This window comes from Ranitomeya imitator, chromosome 4 (genome assembly GCF_032444005.1).
Source record: "Ranitomeya imitator isolate aRanImi1 chromosome 4, aRanImi1.pri, whole genome shotgun sequence".
Taxonomy (NCBI): domain Eukaryota; kingdom Metazoa; phylum Chordata; class Amphibia; order Anura; family Dendrobatidae; genus Ranitomeya; species Ranitomeya imitator.
In genome coordinates, this window is record NC_091285.1 from 216,470,208 (window position 1) to 216,491,853 (window position 21,646).

The 21,646-nt window shown below is 43.9% G+C and overlaps 1 long non-coding RNA gene across 1 annotated transcript in view; it reads right to left on the reverse strand.

Moving 5' to 3' along the window:
• Positions 1 to 1,744: 1,744 nt before the first annotated feature.
• The window catches only part of LOC138674040 (uncharacterized), a 98,761-nt gene continuing 78,859 nt past the window's right edge, over positions 1,745 to 21,646 (reverse strand). Inside the window, exon 3 of the long non-coding RNA XR_011320443.1 lies at positions 1,745 to 1,933. This is a non-coding gene — a long non-coding RNA (uncharacterized lncRNA). The remainder of the gene's footprint in view (positions 1,934 to 21,646) is intronic.

A 21,646-nucleotide genomic window follows, 5' to 3' on the forward strand; every position in this document is an offset into this window, starting at 1 on the left:
AAAGAGAATTAATACTTTCCGTACTCACTGTACGGGGCTATGGCTACATGCTCCAGTCAATGATTGGTCATCTGACTAAACTGCTCAGTGAGAATTATCATGCTTCAAAATTCCACCTCAACCATCTTCTCAGAAACTGTGCTCTGCATCTGCTGGCTCTATTATTCCCATCTCCTATCAGAAGTTTGCAAATGTCTTTTACAGGCATGTTGACATCTCTTCGTTTTTCAACTCTACATCTGCAGACTGTCCTCTGGTCAACCCTGAAGAGGGTAACAGGTGAAATATGAAAGATTAAAGTTATATAATAGCCAGAAGATTATTCTGAACAGTTACCTGAAACTACGGGTATTGTTTATATTGTCTACGTAATTAATGAGCATGCCAATGTTATACATAACAGAATACACAAGGTAGTAAATAATCATACCTGTCCTTATTCTTCTTTTTTTCTTACATAAAACATGTTCTATTATGATTAATTTTGTATGTAAATTTTTTGTGAGATCGAGATTGTCAAAATAATTAGCATATCTAGATCATACAGTTCCAAAAAAGCGTGATTTATCTGTTGTAAGACATGAAATATTACTCTCACTAGATGCATGTCATGAACAGAGCTACAAAAATGGAATTCATATAGAATACATTTATTTTCCATCTAGAAAGTACAATCAGTATCAACAGCATCAACAATCAAATCCTGTTTTATACACAACTGGAATTTGCTCTAATAAACAAATTCGCTATGTTTACTGACTAACATACACTGAGTAAAATGTTCCTAAATTGTGATATTATGAAATGTTGGGGAAACCAACAATAATCAGAATGTCGAAAAATGATTAGGTAAATTATAAGTTATAGATTTTATATTGATATTCTTCTAGGCATCTAGTTATATTTATATTTAAGTTTCTAGTATAACAAAAGCAAGACAACGTATTTCTATTACTATATTTCCAAAATTGTCAAGAAATGTGGAGAGTAGAGATGAGATCATCTACTGAGATGTGAATTCAGCAATTTGAGCTGATTTGGCAGGAAAATTCATAGCAAAGTTATTCACTGCACATTGAATGTTCTTTCTAGACCCCTCAGTATAACATAATTCACAAAAAATGCCCCAGAATCAATATATCCCTACACTTGGGAAATAAAGACCACCAATAAATACATATAAATCACATCATTGGAGATCAGAATAAATGTAATCCCAAACAAAGTGGTACTTTTGTAGCTAAAATAAATTTTATTTTCAACAATTAAAATAACTCATAATGATAAAAAGGTGCTAGAACCAAAAAGAGGGACACAACAGCCATAGAGAGACATCCACTGTAATGCTTAAGCACAACCAAACAAAGTGACTTCCCATGTGACCCTATATAAATTGCTAGACAAGGATACTAATAAGGGGAAAAGGGCGGAATTGCCAAATGCTAGTATCCACCATAGAAATGGCACAACCATGCCTAATTTCTAACACCCTGTGGTGTGGATCCTCCCGATGGTACATATACCTTGCTAATATAAAGCCACTGATAAATGGGGTAAGTACAGGTATTACCTATGGTGCGCTGTGTGGTGTCTCCTCGGCGTCCCTCTGCCTCGACGCGCGTTTCGCCAGATACTTCTTCGGGAGGCCCTCAGTATAACAGTAGGATGTAAAAAAATAGTTAAAACATATCTCACTGCTCACCTGTTAGGCCGTCTCCACAGCCCACCATTTAGTCCTCAGCGCCTTTTCTTTTCCCGATCCCATTCCCCCATCATGTGTGTTCTTTTCAGCATCTACATTCATCGTGTGCATTTTCTTTGGCCTCTTCACTGCAGGCCAGGAGACTTCCGGCATTAACATGCCTCAGACGTCATTTTGCACTGTGCCATTACTCGTGACATCACATTGTGCACCATACAGGTGCGCAGAGGCCTGGAGTAAAAAAAAAGACAATGAGAATCTGTGCGACTAATAGAGGGGAAAAGAAGAGGCGCGGAGTACCAGACAATGGGCTGTGCGTATGGTGGGACAGGTGAGCGGTAAGGTGAGTATTTATATATATTTTTCATTTGCATGACCCTTTAGGTTTATTCTGATCAAATTACAAAACAATATAAATAAGAAACAAATATTTTTTTATTTATTTTAGAATTCAAAACCACTTGACTTAATTTGCTTACTCTACTGGAACGTTTATCTTTTTTCTAATTTCTTTAAAATTTAAACTAAATTGATGTACCACTTGATGGGTCATTGAGTTATAATAAAAGTTTAAAATATCAAATGAAGCAAGGCTCTGTTTCAGAAAAGTGGTCAATACTTACTATCAGTGCACATGTTTAAAAATGTCATCCCAAGGTATTCCCCAGAAGACATCTACTGCTGTTTCCTTTCTTATTTTTGAAAATGCTAGCAGATCATAAGTATAGCCTATTTCTTAATGATCATCGAGGGAAGAAACATTTGAGACACCTACTAATTGTCAGAATGAATCAGACTCAATGATGATGCATGGTTTTCACCTTCAAAAATTTGTAGCTACTTTTCTATGCATAGAAAGGTGTCTAAGAGTATCAACGTACAGGCAAAAGTAGAGGACCCCCATTTCTTGCAAAGTAGGCAGCTGAGGCATCACTAAGTAGAGGAAAGACATTCAAGAGGGCCTAAACCAGCGCTGTTTATTTAGAGGGTTCGAAGGGGTGCTAGAGGTAGCAAAGCGATATGCTATTACTTGGAGAGGCAGGAAGATGTCTTTAAACATCTGTTATTGACTACCAAGGCAATTACCATTGATCTGCAATATGGTATGTATACACTGGTCAAGCATATGCAGAACGAAAACTCTTTAGCATACATTTGGTATTTATGTTGCCAATCTGTTTTTTTCCTGGGCTATCAAGAAATCATAGGTAGCCAAAAATAATTCTAAATGAATTGTAAAACCAAAATGTGACGGACAGACGATAAGCAGTATCTGTGTGTACTGATATGAGCACATTAGCAAAGTTAAAAATTGAAAAGTAAAATAATTACAATCCCTATATCCCGCACAAGAGTTGCCAATAAAAAAAAGAATATATATATTTTTGTAGACATTGAATGTATTCTGAAATGTTCAAGATTTCACAAATTTGCCATAGCTTTAAAATTACAAACAGTAGAAGATCCTTAAAGGGAACCTGTCACCCCAAAAATCGAAGATGAGCTGCAGCCACTGGCATCAGGGGCTTATCTACAGCATTCTGCAATGCTGTAGATAAGCCCCCGATGTATCCTGAAAGATGAGAAAAACAGGTTATATTATACTCACCCAGGGGCTGTCCCGCTGCGGTCCGGGTCCGATGGACATCGCTGTCCGGGGCCTTCTATCATCTTACGATGACGTCCTCTTCTTGTCTTCACGCTGCAGCTCCGTTGCAGGCGTACTTTGTCAGCCCTGTTGAGGGCAGAGCAAAGTACTGCAGTGCCCAGGCGCTGGGCCTCTCTGACTTTTCCCGGCGCCTGCGTACTGCAGTACTTTGAAGGAGCTGCAGCGTGAACACAAGAAGAGGACGTCATCGTAAGAAGATAGGAGTCCCCGGACCGCGACGCCCATCGGACCCGGACCGCAATGGGACCGCACCTGGGTGAGTATAATATAACCTCTTTTTCTTATCTTTCAGGATACATCAGGGGCTTATCTAGAGCATTACAGAATGCAATACTGTAGATAATCCCCTGATGCCCGTGGGGTGACAGGTTCCCTTTACGATCCAGTAAATTGTGAGGTTGGGCCTTCATGGGCTTTTTTTCAACAATTCCAATTTGATTAACATCAAGGAAATTCTCTATTATATCCCTCAGATCATTTTTTTAAAATATTTACCTTGTAGCAGGGTGTATTTTCCTGTTAAAAAACTGTCACACCCAGAAACCCTCTTTATCTTCAGTTAAAAAGGGTTAATCAGAAGAAAAATAATATTTAAATCCTCTGTAGCCAGCTTACTGAAAGCATGGCTGCAGGAAGAAACTGAAGTTTTATTCTCCCTGCTGCCACTCACTTTCAGTCATCTGGGTGGTACAGGCGGCTGTTGCATCTTTCTCTCTATATTTACTTGCAGATTTCTCTCTATAACTACAGGTAAATAGCATTTCTAGATGTGACAGGTTCTTCTTAAACCCATAAAGATAAAAGATGATTTGTTTATTTTTATGCTTTGTTTTTTTTCTCATCTTCTTCCATGAGCCAGACATTCTTTTTTTCTGTCAAAATACCCACATAGTGACTTGTTTCTTTTGGGATTAGTTGCTTGGAATTACACCATTTATTTTGACATTCAATCTTGAAACTGTGAATTATTGAAGATTTACATCATCCACTACTGCTTAATCATGAGACTACCATAATTTTGTAGACCATGAACTTGGCTATCTCATACATAAATTTGACTTGCAACTATTTTGCATATGATTAGATATGTAGATTCCTTTCATGTCACTGCATTGTTACTGTTTTGCTCCTGGTGGTGGAAAAATATTTTTCTTCCTGAATATTACAAAATACAAACATGTACTCACATTCTCTAATAACTCAGTTTATTATTAGATTGATAACCAAATGAAAGGTTATTGGTTCGAATCGAGGAGCAGCTGTGAAGATAATTTCCCAAGAAAAGAGAAAAAGCATCATCCAGCTCATTGCTACCAGTCTCTTGGCTAAGAAAATTGTAAAACGGCATCATGTGGGTGCCATAACAGTTGGAAAAATACAAAATGAAGTCAGTCAAAATCCAAAATATGGAGATCCAGGCAAAATGTCGAAGTCAACAAATTGGCTAATCCCAAGGTCTATCAGTTGTGGTGCGACAAACACGGCAGCGGGGGTGGCTTGTATGCTTCATGATAGTGAGATTACGGACATTGATGCAAGCGCCGTGCGACTCAATTATACAAGTCTGGAATGGTGGCCAGAAAAAGGTGAAGAAGGCTCAACTTCAATGTTTTCATAAGAAGCGTCGGATCAAGTTTGCTACCAAGTACAAAAAGTGGACATTTAAAGATTTGAAGTGGGTGATTTAGAGCGATAACACGAAAATCAATAGACTAGGCTCTCATAGGTGTTTATGGGTCTGAAAGAAAAAGGAAAAAGAGGCTAATGGATTGCAAAATAGAAGGAAATGCCAAGTTTGGTGGAGGAAGCCTGATGATATGGGGCTGTTTCACAGCCAAAAGCATTGGATACTTGACCAGGATCGATGATGGTCTCAGTGCTGAGAAATTTGGGTATCCTACAAGATGAGACACTACAGTACTATGGGTAGGAAAAGGACTACACAGTGTTCCAACAGCACTACAACATGAAGCATATGTCGAGAATGTCAAATAATTGGTTCAATGACAATGAAGTAGGGGTTCCGGAATGGTCCCCACAGTCCCCAGACCATAATCCAATCAAACACTTGTGACAAGTGACAAGAATCTGCATAACTATTATTATTATTATTATTATTATTTATTGTTATAGCTCCATTTATTCCATGGCACTTTACATGTGAGGAGGGGTATACATAATGAAAACAAGTACAATAATCTTAAACAATACAAGTCATAACTGGTACAGGAGGAATGAGGACCCTGCCCGCGAGGGCTCACAATCTACAAGGGACTAATCACATAATAAATAGTTCACAAGTCAAATTTAAGTATGAGATTGTCAAGATGATTGTCTATAAAATTTTGGCAGTCTCAAGTTCAAAGCAGAAGTGAGTAATGAGATATGGAGCCTGAAAGTCAAAAGTTCAAAACATTGTTACCCTTTTGCTCTTCATGGTTTACTATTTACCGCTATACCACACTATTGCAATATATAGTGTAAATCTCAGTCTCCTATGGAGTTTGGTCTGTATTAAAGCTTCACAGGTGTACTGAAATCCAAGGATATACATATCATTGGTGCAATCTGTGCAGTCACACAGGCGCCCAATAGATGAGGATACCAACTACGACCTACAAAGCAGGTCAAATTGTGCATTATGATGAGCTATTGGGCTGCGAAGTACTCATATGTTGTTCTTGCACTGGGGCACTTTCCTGAATATGTTTGCTGGTGCCACGATGGACAATTCATATATTATCTTTTCTTGAACCACTTTTGATACTAAACACCCAACGAGAAGTAGTTTTGATTAGTTCCAGTCATCGAGCCTTTCCCAATTATGAAAGCCTCTCAGTAACTCATGGTTGGCAATTTTGTTTTACTTCCATCACATCAAATTTAAGAATTGACTGTTCATGTAATATATCTCCCCCTTGATCAGTGCCATTTGCAATGCGATTACAAATGTCATTCTCTCCACCTAGTGGTTTAATATTACAGTATTTGTACTTTGCATATTTATAATTTTGAATTGGCATAAATACTTAATTATTTGCATGTGCCTTAAATACAATTAAGATTTTTTTTGCATATATATATATACAGTTAGGTCCATATATATTTGGACAGAGACAACATTTTTCTAATTTTGGTTATAGACATTACCACATTGAATTTTAAGCAAAACAATTCAGATGCAGCTGAAGTTCAGACTTTCAGATTTCATTTGAGGGTATCCACATTAAAATTGGATGAATGGTTTAGGAGTTTTAGCTCCTTAACATGTGCAACCCTGTTGGTAAAGGGACCAAAAGTAATTGGACAGATTCAATAATTGTAAATAAAATGTTCATTTCTAGTACTTGGTTGAAAACCCTTTGTTGGCAATGACTGGCTGAAGTCTTGAACTCATGGACATCACCAGACGCTGTGGTTCCTCCTTTTTGATGCTCTGCCAGGCCTTCACTTTGATAGTTTTCAGTTACTGTTTGTTTGTGGGCCTTTCTTTCTGAAGTTTAGTCTTTAACAAGTGAAATGCATGCTCAATTGGGTTGAGATCAGGTGATTGACTTGGCCATTTAAGAATATTCCACTTCTTTGCTTTAATAAATTACAGGGTTGCTTTGGCTTTATGTTTTGGGTCATTGTCCATCTGTAGTATGAAACGACGACCAATCAGTTTGGCTGCATTTGGCTGGATTTGAGCACACAGTATGGCTCTGAACACCTCAGAATTCATTCGGCTGCTTCTGTCCTGTGTCACATCATCAATAAACACTAGTGACCCAGTGCCTCTGGCAGCCATGCATGCTCAAGCCATCACACTGCCTCCGCCGTGGTTTACAGATGATGTGGATTGCTTTGGATCATGAGCTGTACCACGCCTTCGCCATACTTTTCTCTTTCCATCATTCTGGTAGAGGTTGATCTTGGTTTCATCTGTCCAAAGAATGTTCTTCCAGAACTGTGCTGGCTTTTTTAGATGTTTTTTTTAGCAAAGTCCAGTCTAGCCTTTTTATTCTTGATGTTTATGAGTGGCTTGCACTGTGCAGTGAACCCTCTGTATTTACCATCATGCAGTCTTCTCTTTATAGTAGATTTGGATACTGATACGCCGACCTCCTGGAGAGTGTTGTTCACTTGGTTGGCTGTAGTGAAGGGGTTTCTCTTCATCATGGAGATTATTCTGCGATCATCCACCACTGTTGTCTTCCGTGGGCGCCCAGGTCTTTTTGCATTGATGAGTTCACCAGTGCTTTCTTTCTTTCTCAGGATGTACCAAACTGTAGATTTTGCCACTCCTAATATTGTAGCAATTTCTCGGATGGGTTTTTTCTGTTTTCGCAAGCTTAAGGATGGCTTGTTTCACCTGCATGGAGAGCTCCTTTGACCGCATGTTTACTTCACAGCAAAACATTCCAAATGCAAGCACCGCACCTCAAATCATCTCCAGGCCTTTTATCTGCTTATTTGAGAATGACATAAGGAAGGGATTGCCCACACCGGTCTATGAAATAGCCTTGGAGTCAATTGTCCAATTACTTTTGGTCCCTTTAAAAACAGGGTGGCACATGATAAGGAGCTGAAACTCTTAAACCTTTCATCCAATTTTAATGTGGATACCCTCAAATGAAAAGTGAAAGTCTGAACTTCAACTGCATCTGAATTGTTTTGTTTAAAATTCATTTTGGTAATTTCTATTACCAAAATTAGAAAAATGTTGTCTCTGTCCAAATATATATGGACCTAACTGTATACAGTATATCTATATCTATCTATCTATCTATCTATCTATCTATCTATCTATCTATATATATATATATATATATATATATATATATATATAATTAATGTAATCTTGATGTTTGTGTACAATAAATTAACAGCAGAAGAATCTACAGGAGTTATACACAGAGTTATACACAGATCTTGGATGCATTTATAGGTCTCTTAAAAACAAAGGAAATAAATATTTAAAGAATAGTCCCACACAAAGAACTCGCTCATCCATTTAAAATCAAAAATAAGTACTGTTTACGAGAGAAGTAGCAATTGCTTCCAAGAGTCACATAACCAATCTCAATTGGTTTGGCATTTTAAAATCCAATTCATGTTCCCATTTAGTATTCAGATAACGCAACCCACCCACTCATGTTGATATTTAATACATTACAAGCCCGTTCTGCTGAATTTTCCATTTTAGAAGAAAACAACATAGTTAAATAGTGTCAACATCATGATAAAATGGAAATATGATATTTATTTTATTAGATGAGTTACCTTTCTAACACCTTAAACATTTGTTTTTTACAATTAAAAATAAATTACATGTAACCACAACAGACTGGGATACTGCAGGAAGTGCAATGTAAAATCTTGCACTATAATGGAGAACATGAATAAAGCAAAATTACATGGGCTCTACCAAGCTTGGACATTATTCTCTATTTTTAAGTTCCAGATCGCTAGGGTTCCAATCTCTGGAACCCCCACGAATCCTGAAAATAGAGTATATGAAAGCTCCATTTGAATGATCTCTTTGCCAATCATGCGCACTGTTATGATTAGGCAATTCAGTACCACAGTGAACATAGAGGTCAGAGCACATACAGTGATCTGACAATAATCCAAAAACATAGAACGAGCTCTGAGACGTGGGACCTCTGTTGACCGCAATCCCTAATCCTATCCAACAACACTAGAGGCAGCCGTGGATTGCGCCTAACGCTACCTATGCAACTCGGCACAGCCTGAGAAACTAGCTAGCCTGAAGATAGAAAAAAAGCCTACCTTGCCTCAGAGAAATACCCCAAAGGAAAAGGCAGCCCCCCACATATAATGACTGTGAGTAAGATGAAAAGACAAACGTAGAGATGAAATAGATTTAGCAAAGTGAGGCCCGACTTTCTGAACAGAGCGAGGATAGGAAAGGTAACTTTGCGGTCAACACAAAACCCTAAAAACCACGCAAAGGGGGCAAAAAGACCCTCCGTACCGAACTAACGGCACGGAGGTACACCCTGTTAGGACTGGCGGAACGCACCAAGACAGATGATAAAGGTGCGTTCGCAGTCCGGGGTCCACCGTGCAGGTGAGAACCTGCTGCTAGCAATTAGCAGACAATATGGCGGTACACTAAAGTATACACGCGTGGGTTAAACCTCACCCAGCGTGAAGAAAGCGATCCTGTTAATTCACAGGACCGCAGTACCGCACTAGTGCGCGAGCAAGTGGTCAGCGGACTTAACCCCAGAAGGGATTGGAGCCCGATTAGACCCTTGCTGGCGTAACACCGCAACTGGGTGTGTAGAGAACCTTAAGAAATCTAAGTGCACAAGAGTGCGAGCGATGCCGCACTAACGGACGCCACTAACCACCCAGACTCGGGTATGGAAAGCGCTAGGCAGGCGCACGGCGCCGTACTGGCAGGCACAGCTACAGGACGCTGTGATGTGTGTTTAGTGCTGTAGGCTAAGTCGGGCGCTAGGTAGCAGCCATACACCTTCCGCGAACAGACATTCAATAGGGTAGGGGTTTCCAAGGACGACTTGCACTCACAACATACACACATAAGCAATTGTAAGACAATACTAGCGCATGGCCGTGCGGTCATGCGCAGTTTATATAGCAGCAGCACAGGAAGTGGCCACAGCACTTTTGCCCTTCTAGGACCTGCCAAGAGGACCAATGGAATGTGCTGCAGAGCCTGAGCACATGACCCTCGATCTCCAACGGGAGACCTTACGCTGGGCATGCTCAGTACATGCAGACAAGGACTTAGTCCCAGAGAAGTCCGCTCGCTGCTGACCAGCACTGACTTTAATGGCAGAGACTGGAGAAGCAGCACTAACTCTCAGAACAGAGTGAGAATGAGCAAGACGCTGGGACCGACGTCCTTGCTGAGCAGGCTCCACTGCGGCTGGACAAGAATGGGAGACCGCAGCGGAAGTGGCTCGAGATTCCCCCTGTGCAGAAGCGGGAACTCGACCCCTAACATTACCCCCCCTCCTAGGGCCCCCCCCTCCTTGGGCCTCGCTACGTTCGAAGGCAGCAATGAGCTGCGGAGCCCGAATGTGCTCAACAGGCTCCCAGGACCTGTCCTCGGGGCCATAACCCTTCCAGTCCACCAAATAAAATTTTTTACCACGCACCACCTTGCACCCCAAAATAGCGTTCACCTCATAATCGTCCGTAGACGAACCCGATGTCCCAGCAGATGACTCGGAAAAGCGGGACATATACACGGGTTTCAAGAGGGACACATGAAAGGTGTCGGTGATACCCAGGCGTGGCGGAAGGGCCAAACGATAGACCACAGGATTAACCTGCTCGAGGACCTTGAATGGACCCAAGTAGCGAGGAGCAAATTTATTGGACTCAACTCGCAGCCTGATGTTACGGGCGGAGAGCCACACCAAGTCGCCAGGAGCAAAGGTCGGGGCGGGGCGCCGATGAGCATCAGCGGAGGACCTCATTCTCTCCTTAGAGGCCTGAATGGCATCCTGAGTGCGGTCCCAAATATCCCGTGCCTCCACAGCCCAGTCTGCCACCCTGGAGTCGGCGGAAGACACGGGCATAGGCACAGGTACCCGTGGATGCTGACCATAGTTGAGGAGGAATGGGGTTTGTCCAGTGGAGTCGGCAACGGCGTTGTTCAGTGCAAACTCTGCCCCTGATAACAAGGATGCCCAGTCATCCTGCCTGGCTGAAACAAAATGTCGCAGGTATGTGACCAAGGTCTGGTTGGCCCTCTCTACCAACCCATTCGTCTCGGGATGATAAGCGGAAGAAAGATTCAACTCAATACAGAGAAGACGACAGAGCTCTCTCCAGAACCGAGACGCAAACTGGGGACCCCGGTCACTGACAATTTTGTCTGGCACACCATGTAGGCGGAAGATATGTCTGATGAACAACGCTGCCAAGGCCCGTGCAGAAGGTAACCGCGGCAGCGGCACCAAATGCACCATTTTTGAGAAATGATCGGTGATGACCCAAATGATGGTACAGCCGCGAGACTTGGGCAAACCCACAACAAAGTCCATCCCGACCATCTCCCAGGGCCTATCTGCCACCGGCAAGGGATAGAGCAGACCAGCTGGCCTTTGACGCGGAGATTTATTTTTGGCGCAGGAGACACACGCCAGAACATAATCCCTGACATCCCGGACCATATGCGGCCACCAGTAGGTCCTCGCCAGTAGCTCAGATGTCCTCTTTGTCCCAAAGTGTCCACCCACCCTGGACGAATGAGCCCAAGAGAGAACCTCCGGTCGCAAATTAATGGGCACAAAAGTCTTGCCAGATACTCATAATGCCCATCTCTGGTGTTAAATGCCGTTTTCCACTCGTCCCCCTCACGGATGCGAATCAGGTTGTAAGCACCCCGCAGATCTAGTTTCGTAAACACTCTAGCTCCCCGAAGCCTATCGAAAAGCTCAGATATCAACGGCAAAGGGTACTTGTTCTTAACTGTGATAGCATTAAGACCCCTGTAGTCTATGCATGGACGTAGTTCTCCATTCTTCTTCTGCACGAAGAAGAACCCTGCCCCAGCAGGTGACACTGACTTCCTAATGAACCCTCTTGCCAGATTCTCTTGTATGTACTGAGACATTGCCTCCGTTTCCGGGAGAGATAATGGATAGACTCGACCCCGGGGAGGCTCAGCACCAGGCAAGAGATCGATAGGACAGTCATAGGGGCGATGGGGCGGAAGGGTCTCCGCCGCCTTCTTGGAGAACACGTCTGCATAAGACCAATATTGCTTGGGGAGAGAGGATAGATCTGCGGGTACCTCAGTAGTAGCAACCTGAAGGCACTCTCGGTGACACCTACCCCCACATGATTCACCCCATCCCAGAATTCTGCCTGAGGACCACTCGATGTGAGGAGAGTGGTACCGTAGCCAAGGTATCCCCAACAGGACCTCATCAATACCCTCAGGAATGACGAGCAGAGAAATAATCTCCTGATGGGATGGCGACAGGGACAGAGTAACAGGGATGGTCTGATGTGTTATCTGTGCGGGGAGTGTCGACCCATTCACCACTCGTACCGTTACTGGTTGGGATAGCATAACCAGGGGTATTGCGTGACGTTGGGTGAAGGCAGAAGACATAAAATTGCCCTCCGCCCCAGAATCCACGCAGAGGTCTACCGAGTGGGAGGATGAGCCCAATGTTATTGTCCCCTTAAAGGACAATTTGGAGGCAAACGTCGCAGTGTCTAGTGCACCTCCACCTACTACCACTAGACGCTGACGTTTCCTTGACCGCTGATGACATCTGGTGGCAAGATGTACTGACTGTTGGCAAACATGGCAACCCTGGAGTGCACGAGCATTCCGGGACTTAGATCCCGCTCGTGACACCACCTTAGGTCCCTGGAACTCAGGAGCCTGAACTGGAGATTCCAAAGGTTTGGCGAAGGTGGGAGCCAGCCGAAACCTCTGCCTACACTGGGCTCGCTCTAACCTCCGCTCGTGAAAACGGAGGTCAATGCGAGTAGATACTGCTATTAACTCCTCCAGTGTGGCGGGAATCTCCCTAGTGGCCAGAGCGTCCTTAACGTGGTCAGCCAGCCCCCTCCAAAATATAGGGATAAGGGCTTTATCCGACCACTCCAGCTCAGATGCCAGAGTGCGGAAATGGACAGCAAAAAGGCTGACCAAGGACGAGCCCTGAGTCAGTGCCAACAGTTGGAGCGCCGTGTCATGGGTGACACGAGGTCCTAGAAAGACCTGTTTCAGAGTGCTCAGGAATAACGGAGCACTCTGCACCACATGATCGCCACGCTCCCACAGCGGCGTAGCCCACTGCAACGCCCTGTCCGACAATAAAGAAATTATAAAGCCCACCTTAGCCCGCTCTGTAGGGAAACGAGAGGCCAGAAGCTCGAGATGTATTGAGCACTGACTCACGAAACCCCTACAGGATTTACTGTCACCAGAAAATTTCTCTGGTAGCGGGAGGTGAGATAGCGTCGGTACAGGAGCGGCAGTGGACAAGGTAGCTGCAGCCACATTTGCAGCCTGAACAGCGACAGCAGTAACATCCACAGCTGAGGTTGAACGCTCAAAAGCCGCCAACCTTCCCTCCAACTGCTGGATGTACCGCTGTAAACGCTGATCGTCCGCCATTTTACTAGCCAGACCCTGGCGCTAGTATTCTGTTAGGACTGGCGGAACGCACCAAGACAGATGATAAAGGTGCGTTCGCAGTCCGGGGTCCACCGTGCAGGTGAGAACCTGCTGCTAGCAATTAGCAGACAATATGGCGGTACACTAAAGTATACACGCGTGGGTTAAACCTCACCCAGCGTGAAGAAAGCGATCCTGTTAATTCACAGGACCGCAGTACCGCACTAGTGCGCGAGCAAGTGGTCAGCGGACTTAACCCCAGAAGGGATTGGAGCCCGATTAGACCCTTGCTGGCGTAACACCGCAACTGGGTGTGTAGAGAACCTTAAGAAATCTAAGTGCACAAGAGTGCGAGCGATGCCGCACTAACGGACGCCACTAACCACCCAGACTCGGGTATGGAAAGCGCAAGGCAGGCGCACGGCGCCGTACTGGCAGGCACAGCTACAGGACGCTGTGATGTGTGTTTAGTGCTGTAGGCTAAGTCGGGCGCTAGGTAGCAGCCATACACCTTCCGCGAACAGACATTCAATAGGGTAGGGGTTTCCAAGGACGACTTGCACTCACAACATACACACATAAGCAATTGTAAGACAATACTAGCGCATGGCCGTGCGGTCATGCGCAGTTTATATAGCAGCAGCACAGGAAGTGGCCACAGCACTTTTGCCCTTCTAGGACCTGCCAAGAGGACCAATGGAATGTGCTGCAGAGCCTGAGCACATGACCCTCGATCTCCAACGGGAGACCTTACGCTGGGCATGCTCAGTACATGCAGACAAGGACTTAGTCCCAGAGAAGTCCGCTCGCTGCTGACCAGCACTGACTTTAATGGCAGAGACTGGAGAAGCAGCACTAACTCTCAGAACAGAGTGAGAATGAGCAAGACGCTGGGACCGATGTCCTTGCTGAGCAGGCTCCACTGCGGCTGGACAAGAATGGGAGACCGCAGCGGAAGTGGCTCGAGATTCCCCCTGTGCAGAAGCGGGAACTCGACCCCTAACACACCCTCTGCGTCCCAGAGCTTCCAGCAAACAAATAGATAAGCTGGACAGAAGAAAAGCAAACAAAATAGCAAAGGAAAACTTAGCTATGCAGAGCAGCAGGCCACAGAAACGATCCAGGAGGAAAACAAGTCCAATACTGGAACATTGACAGGAAGCCAGGATCAAAGCACTAGGTGGAGTTAAGTAGAGCAGCACCTAACGACCTCACCACATCACCTGAGGGAGGAAACTCAGAAGCCGCAGTACCACTTCCCTCCACCAACGGAAGCTTACAGAGAGAATCAGCCGAAGTACCACTTGTGACTACAGGAGGGAGCTCTGCCACAGAATTCACAACAGTACCACCCCCTTGAGGAGGGGTCGCCGAACCCTCACCAGAGCCCCCAGGCCGACCAGGATGAGCCACATGAAAGGCACGAACAAGATCGGGAGCATGGACATCAGAGGCAAAGACCCAGGAATTATCTTCCTGAGCATAACCCTTCCACTTAACCAGATACTGGAGTTTCCGTCTCGAAACACGAGAATCCAAAATCTTCTCCACAATATACTCCAACTCCCCCTCCACCAAAACCGGGGCAGGAGGGTCAACAGAAGGAACCATAGGTGCCACGTATCTCCGCAACAATGACCTATGGAATACGTTATGTATGGAAAAAGAATCTGGAAGGGTCAGACGAAAAGACACAGGATTAAGAACCTCAGAAATCCTATACGGACCAATGAAACGAGGTTTAAACTTAGGAGAGGAAACCTTCATAGGAATATGACGAGAAGATAACCAAACCAGATCCCCAACACGAAGTCTGGGACCCACACAGCGTCTGCGATTAGCAAAACGTTGAGCCTTCTCCTGGGACAAGGTCAAATTGTCCACTACCTGAGTCCAAATCTGCTGCAACCTGTCCACCACAGTATCCACACCAGGACAGTCCGAAGACTCAACCTGTCCTGACGAGAAACGAGGATGGAACCCAGAGTTGCAGAAAAATGGCGAAACCAAGGTAGCCGAGCTAGCCCGATTATTAAGGGCGAACTCAGCCAAAGGCAAAAAGGACACCCAGTCATCCTGATCAGCAGAAACAAAACATCTCAGATATGTTTCCAAGGTCTGATTGGTTCATTCGGTCTGGCCATTAGTCTGAGGATGGAAAGCCGAGGAAAAAGACAAGTCAATGCCCATCCTACCACAAAAAGCTCGCCAAAACCTCGAAACAAACTGGGAACCTCTGTCAGAAACGATATTCTCTGGAATGCCATGTAAACGAACCACATGCTGGAAGAACAATGGCACCAAATCAGAGGAGGAAGGCAATTTAGACAAGGGTACCAAATGGACCATCTTAGAAAAGCGATCACAGACCACCCAAATGACTGACATCTTTTGAGAAACGGGAAGATCTGAAATAAAATCCATAGAGATGTGTCCAAGGCCTCTTCGGGACTGGCAAGGGCAAAAGCAACCCACTGGCACGAGAGCAGCAGGGCTTACCCCGAGCACAAATCCCACAGGTCTGCACAAAAGTACGCACATCCCGCGACAGAGATGGCCACCAAAAGGATCTAGCCACTAACTCTCTGGTACCAAAGATTCCAGGATGACCAGCCAAGACCGAACAATGAACCTCAGAGATAACTTTATTCGTCCACCTATCAGGGACAAACAGTTTCTCCGCTGGACAACGATCAGGTTTATTAGCCTGAAATTTTTGCAGCACTCGCCGCAAATCAGGGGAGATGGCAGACACAATTACTCCCTCTTTGAGGATACCCGCCGGCTCAGATACACACGGAGAGTCGGGCACCAAACTCCTAGAAAGAGCATCCGCCTTCACATTTTTAGAGCCCGGAAGGTATGAAATCACAAAGTGAAAACGGGCAAAAAACAATGACCAACGAGCTTGTCTAGGATTCAACCGCTTGGCGGACTCGAGATAAGTCAAGTTCTTATGATCAGTCAAGACCACCACGTGATGCTTAGCTCCTTCAAGCCAATGACGCCACTCCTCGAATGCCCACTTCATGGCCAGCAACTCTCGGTTGCCCACATCATAATTTCGCTCAGCAGGCGAAAACTTCCTGGAAAAGAAGGCGCACGGTTTCATCACTGAGCAATCAGAACCTCTCTGCGACAAAACAGCCCCTGCTCCAATCTCAGAAGCATCAACCTCGACCTGGAACGGAAGCGAAACATCTGGTTGACACAACACAGGGGCAGAATAAAAACGACGCTTCAACTCTTGAAAAGCTTCCACAGCAGCAGAAGACCAATTGACCACATCAGCACCCTTCTTGGTCAAATCGGTCAATGGTTTAGCAATACTAGAAAAATTGCAGATGAAGCGACGATAAAAATTAGCAAAGCCCAGGAACTTTTGCAGACTTTTCAGAGATGTCGGCTGAGTCCAATCATGGATGGCTTGGACCTTAACAGGATCCATCTCGATAGTAGAAGGGGAAAAGATGAACCCCAAAAATGAAACCTTCTGCACACCAAAGAGACACTTTGATCCCTTCACAAACAAAGAATTAGCACGCAGGACCTGAAAAACCGTTCTGACCTGCTTCACATGAGACTCCCAATCATCCGAGAAGATCAAAATGTCATCCAAGTACACAATCAGGAATTTATCCAGGTACTGTCGGAAGATGTCATGCATACAGGACTGAAACACTGATGGAGCATTGGCAAGTCCGAATGGCATTACTAGATACTCAAAATGACCCTTGGGCGTATTAAATGCAGTTTTCCATTCATCGCCTCGCTTAATTTGCACAAGATTATACACACCACGAAGATCTATCTTGGTGAACCAACTAGCCCCCTTAATCCGAGCAAACAAATCAGATAACAACGGCAAGGGGTACTGAAATTTAACCGTGATCTTATTTAGAAGGCGGTAATCTATACAAGGTTTCAGCGAACCATCCTTCTTGGCTACAAAAAAGAACCCTGCTCCTAATGGCGACGATGACGGGCGAATATGCCCCTTCTCCAGGGACTCCTTCACATAACTGCGCATAGCGGCGTGCTCAGGCACAGATAAATTAAACAATCTGCCTTTTGGGAACTTACTACCAGGAATCAAATTGATAGCACAATCACAATCCCTATGCGGAGGTAGGGCATCGGACTTGGGCTCATCAAATACATCCCGGTAATCAGACAAGAACTCTGGAACCTCAGAAGGGGTGGATGACGAAATTGACAGAAATGGAACATCACCATGTACCCCCTGACAACCCCAGCTGGACACTGACATGGATTTCCAATCTAATACTGGATTATGGACTTGTAGCCATGGCAACCCCAACACGACCACATCATGCAGATTATGCAACACCAGAAAGCGAATAACCTCCTGATGTGCAGGAGCCATGCACATGGTCAGCTGGGTCCAGTACTGAGGCTTATTCTTGGCCAAAGGCGTAGCATCAATTCCTCTCAATGGAATAGGACACTGCAAGGGCTCCAAGAAAAACCCACAATGCTTAGCATACTCCAAGTCCACCAAATTCAGGGCAGCGCCTGAATCCACAAATGCCATGACAGAATACGATGACAAAGAGCAGATCAAGGTAACGGACAGAAGAAATTTTGACTGTACAGTACCAATGGTGGCAAACCTAGCGAACCGCTTAGTGCGCTTAGGACAATCAGAGATAGCATGAGTGGAATCACCACAGTAGAAACACAGCCTATTCAGACGTCTGTGTTCTTGCCGTTCAACTCTGGTCAAAGTCCTATCGCACTGCATAGGCTCAGGTTTAAGCTCAGGTAATACCGCCAAATGGTGCACAGATTTACGCTTACGCAAGCGTCGACCAATCTGAATGGCCAAAGACATAGACTCATTCAAACCAGCAGGCATAGGAAATCCCACCATGACATCCTTAAGGGCTTCAGAGAGACCCTTTCTGAACATAGCTGCCAGCGCAGATTCATTCCAATGAGTGAGCACGGACCACTTTCTAAATTTCTGACAATATAACTCTATCTCATCCTGACCCTGACAAAGAGCCAGCAAATTTTTTTCTGCCTGATCCACAGAATTAGGCTCATCGTACAGCAATCCGGGCGCCAGGAAAAACGCATCGATATTACTTAATGCAGGATCTCCTGGCACAAGAGAAAATGCCCAGTCCTGAGGGTCGCCACGCAAAAAAGAAATAATGATCAAAACCTGTTGAACTGGATCACCAGAGGAGCGAGGTTTCAAGGCCAGAAATAGTTTACAATTATTTTTGAAACTCAGAAACTTAGTTCTATCACCAAAAAACAAATCAGGAATAGGAATTCTTGGTTCTAACATAGATTTCTGATCAATAGTGTCTTAAATCTTTTGTACTCTTGCCGAGAGCTGATCCACACATGAAGACAGACTTCTAATGTCCATTGCTACACCTGTGTCCTGAACCACCCAAATGTCTAGGGGAAAAAAAGGCAAAACACAGTGCAGAGAAAAAAAAATGGTCTCAGAACTTCTTTTTTTCCCTCTATTGAGAATCATTAGTACTTTGGCTTCCTGTACTGTTATGATTAGGCAATTCAGTACCACAGTGAACATAGAGGTCAGAGCACATACAGTGATCTGACAATAATCCAAAAACATAGAACGAGCTCTGAGACGTGGGAACTCTGTTGACCGCAATCCCTAATCCTATCCAGCAACACTAGAGGCAGCCGTGGATTGCGCCTAACACTACCTATGCAACTCAGCACAGCCTGAGAAACTAGCTAGCCTGAAGATAGAAAAAAAGCCTACCTTGCCTCAGAGAAATACCCCAAAGGAAAAGGCAGCCCCCCACATATAATGACTGTGAGTAAGATGAAAAGACAAACGTAGAGATGAAATAGATTTAGCAAAGTGAGGCCCGACTTTCTGAACAGAGCGAGGATAGGAAAGGTAACTTTGCGGTCAACACAAAACCCTAAAAACCATGCAACGGGGGCAAAAAGACCCTCCGTACCGAACTAACGGCATGGAGGTACACCCTCTGCGTCCCAGAGCTTCCAGCAAACAAATAGATAAGCTGGACAGAAGAAAAGCAAACAAAATAGCAAAGGAAAACTTAGCTATGCAGAGCAGCAGGCCACAGGAACGATCCAGGAGGAAAACAAGTCCAATACTGGAACATTGACAGGAAGCCAGGATCAAAGCACTAGGTGGAGTTAAGTAGAGCAGCACCTAACGACCTCACCACATCACCTGAGGGAGGAAACTCAGAAGCCGCAGTACCACTTCCCTCCACCAACGGAAGCTTACAGAGAGAATCAGCCGAAGTACCACTTGTTACCACAGGAGGGAGCTCTGCCACAGAATTCACAACAGCGCACCTTCTCACCATTCATTTTTATTTGGACTGCCACATACCAGCCAAATTCTGGACTTGGTTACCTTCGGTGGTCCTAAAGAGAATAAATGTAGTGGAGGTGTGCATGAGTGACTACAACTCTTTGTGAACAATCCAAAAGCAGACTTAGATTAATTTAGCTGCAAGAAGAGACCCATATATACTATTAAAAATATTAAATCTTTATTAATATATACTACATAAAAATAAGGCCACATGACATCTTAAACAAAGTATCCAAAGAAAGATCAATGAGGCTCAAACCTACTGTTATTTCAATCCATTCATCACATAGTTAAATAAACCAATGTTTGTGTTTCCCATATTACCATTGATATCCTATACTATAGACATATGCGGGCCATGGTGATCCATACTAAATCTCCCTATCAATAGTAAGTAAATCCAATCGTCATTGTATCAGCATTTAAGACCGCTATATATATGGTGCCATAAATACCTTAGGAGATAAATCCCCAGTTGAATATAGCGGTACCGAGTGAGAGCCTACCGATCCTTCCTCGTGCGCCCCGACGCGCGTTTCGCCCAGATCATCTTCTTTTGTGAACTGTGTGATTGGGAAGTTAAAGGATAGTGGGTTACCTACAAACCTCGTACAATCCCTTTAAGCTACAATAAAAAAAAATTAAGTTCAAATCTACTCAATTTTTTATTTCAATTTTTCTTTGTTTCAAAATTTAAGGAAGATAAAATAATATTTATTTATATTATTTTGCTACAAGTTAAATGAAATGAAAAATCCAGTTCACTACAGCACACATAAAGCACAAGTAACCAGGACTTAGATGTTTCAGATGAGGTTCTTACTAAGGGTTTTGATTTGCTTGATAACGCCATTGTAAGGCTACACTAACACATCCTATTCCGTTGTTACATCCGTGAGAAGAGGATCATTTTTTATCTATGTTGTATCTGTGTTGTCTCCATTTTGCAATCATGGTTCATCCGTTACTTTCTCATCTATTTAAAAACTGAAGTAGATAAACTGTCTGAATTATTTTTATCCATTGACTCTAAATAGCTGATCAGATGGGCGGAACATGAAACCCTAATCATGGCATACAAAGCCATCCACAACCCGTGTCCTCCATACATATGGTAAAATCATTGAGTTTCCATTCAATCATTGATATGCCTTTCAAAAGTCCAACTTGTCCAGCAAAAAACAAGCCCTGATATGGCTATATTTATGGAATTATAAAAAAGCTATGGCTCTTGGAAGAAAGGGAAGAAAAAATTAAAACAAAAAATGGAAAATAGCCTGGGGGTGAAGGTTAATGGCCTAGTCTGATGCACAAAACGGATGACAAAAGGACATAATGGGTGTGGAAGTAGCCTTAGGGAAACCAAACAATTTGGAGGCTGATGAAATAGCTTTACATATAAAAGCAAAAAAAGAATTAAGCTTGGTTTAAGTTGGTATACATGCAGCACATAAATGCATGTTCACTTTGACCATAAAGCATGCAATACATATAGAAGCAGTAGCATTTTCGGAAATAGTAGTAATAGTAATAGTACCAAGAAGTTTTGGATTCACCAATGGTGAGGCTACAGAACTGGGAATGTTGAATAGAAGTAGTCATTAGGGTAATAAGCACAGTAGAGCCCTATGACATACTATAGCTGTTCATGTGGTACAGAAGCAGTATTCAGAAGGGTAATCAGGTAATCCAGGGTTTAGTAACAGTGATGCAACATTAGATGGGTACATAGTAAAGAGGCAGTAGTCACAAGGCCTCAAACCATTGATGTAGCAAATGTGA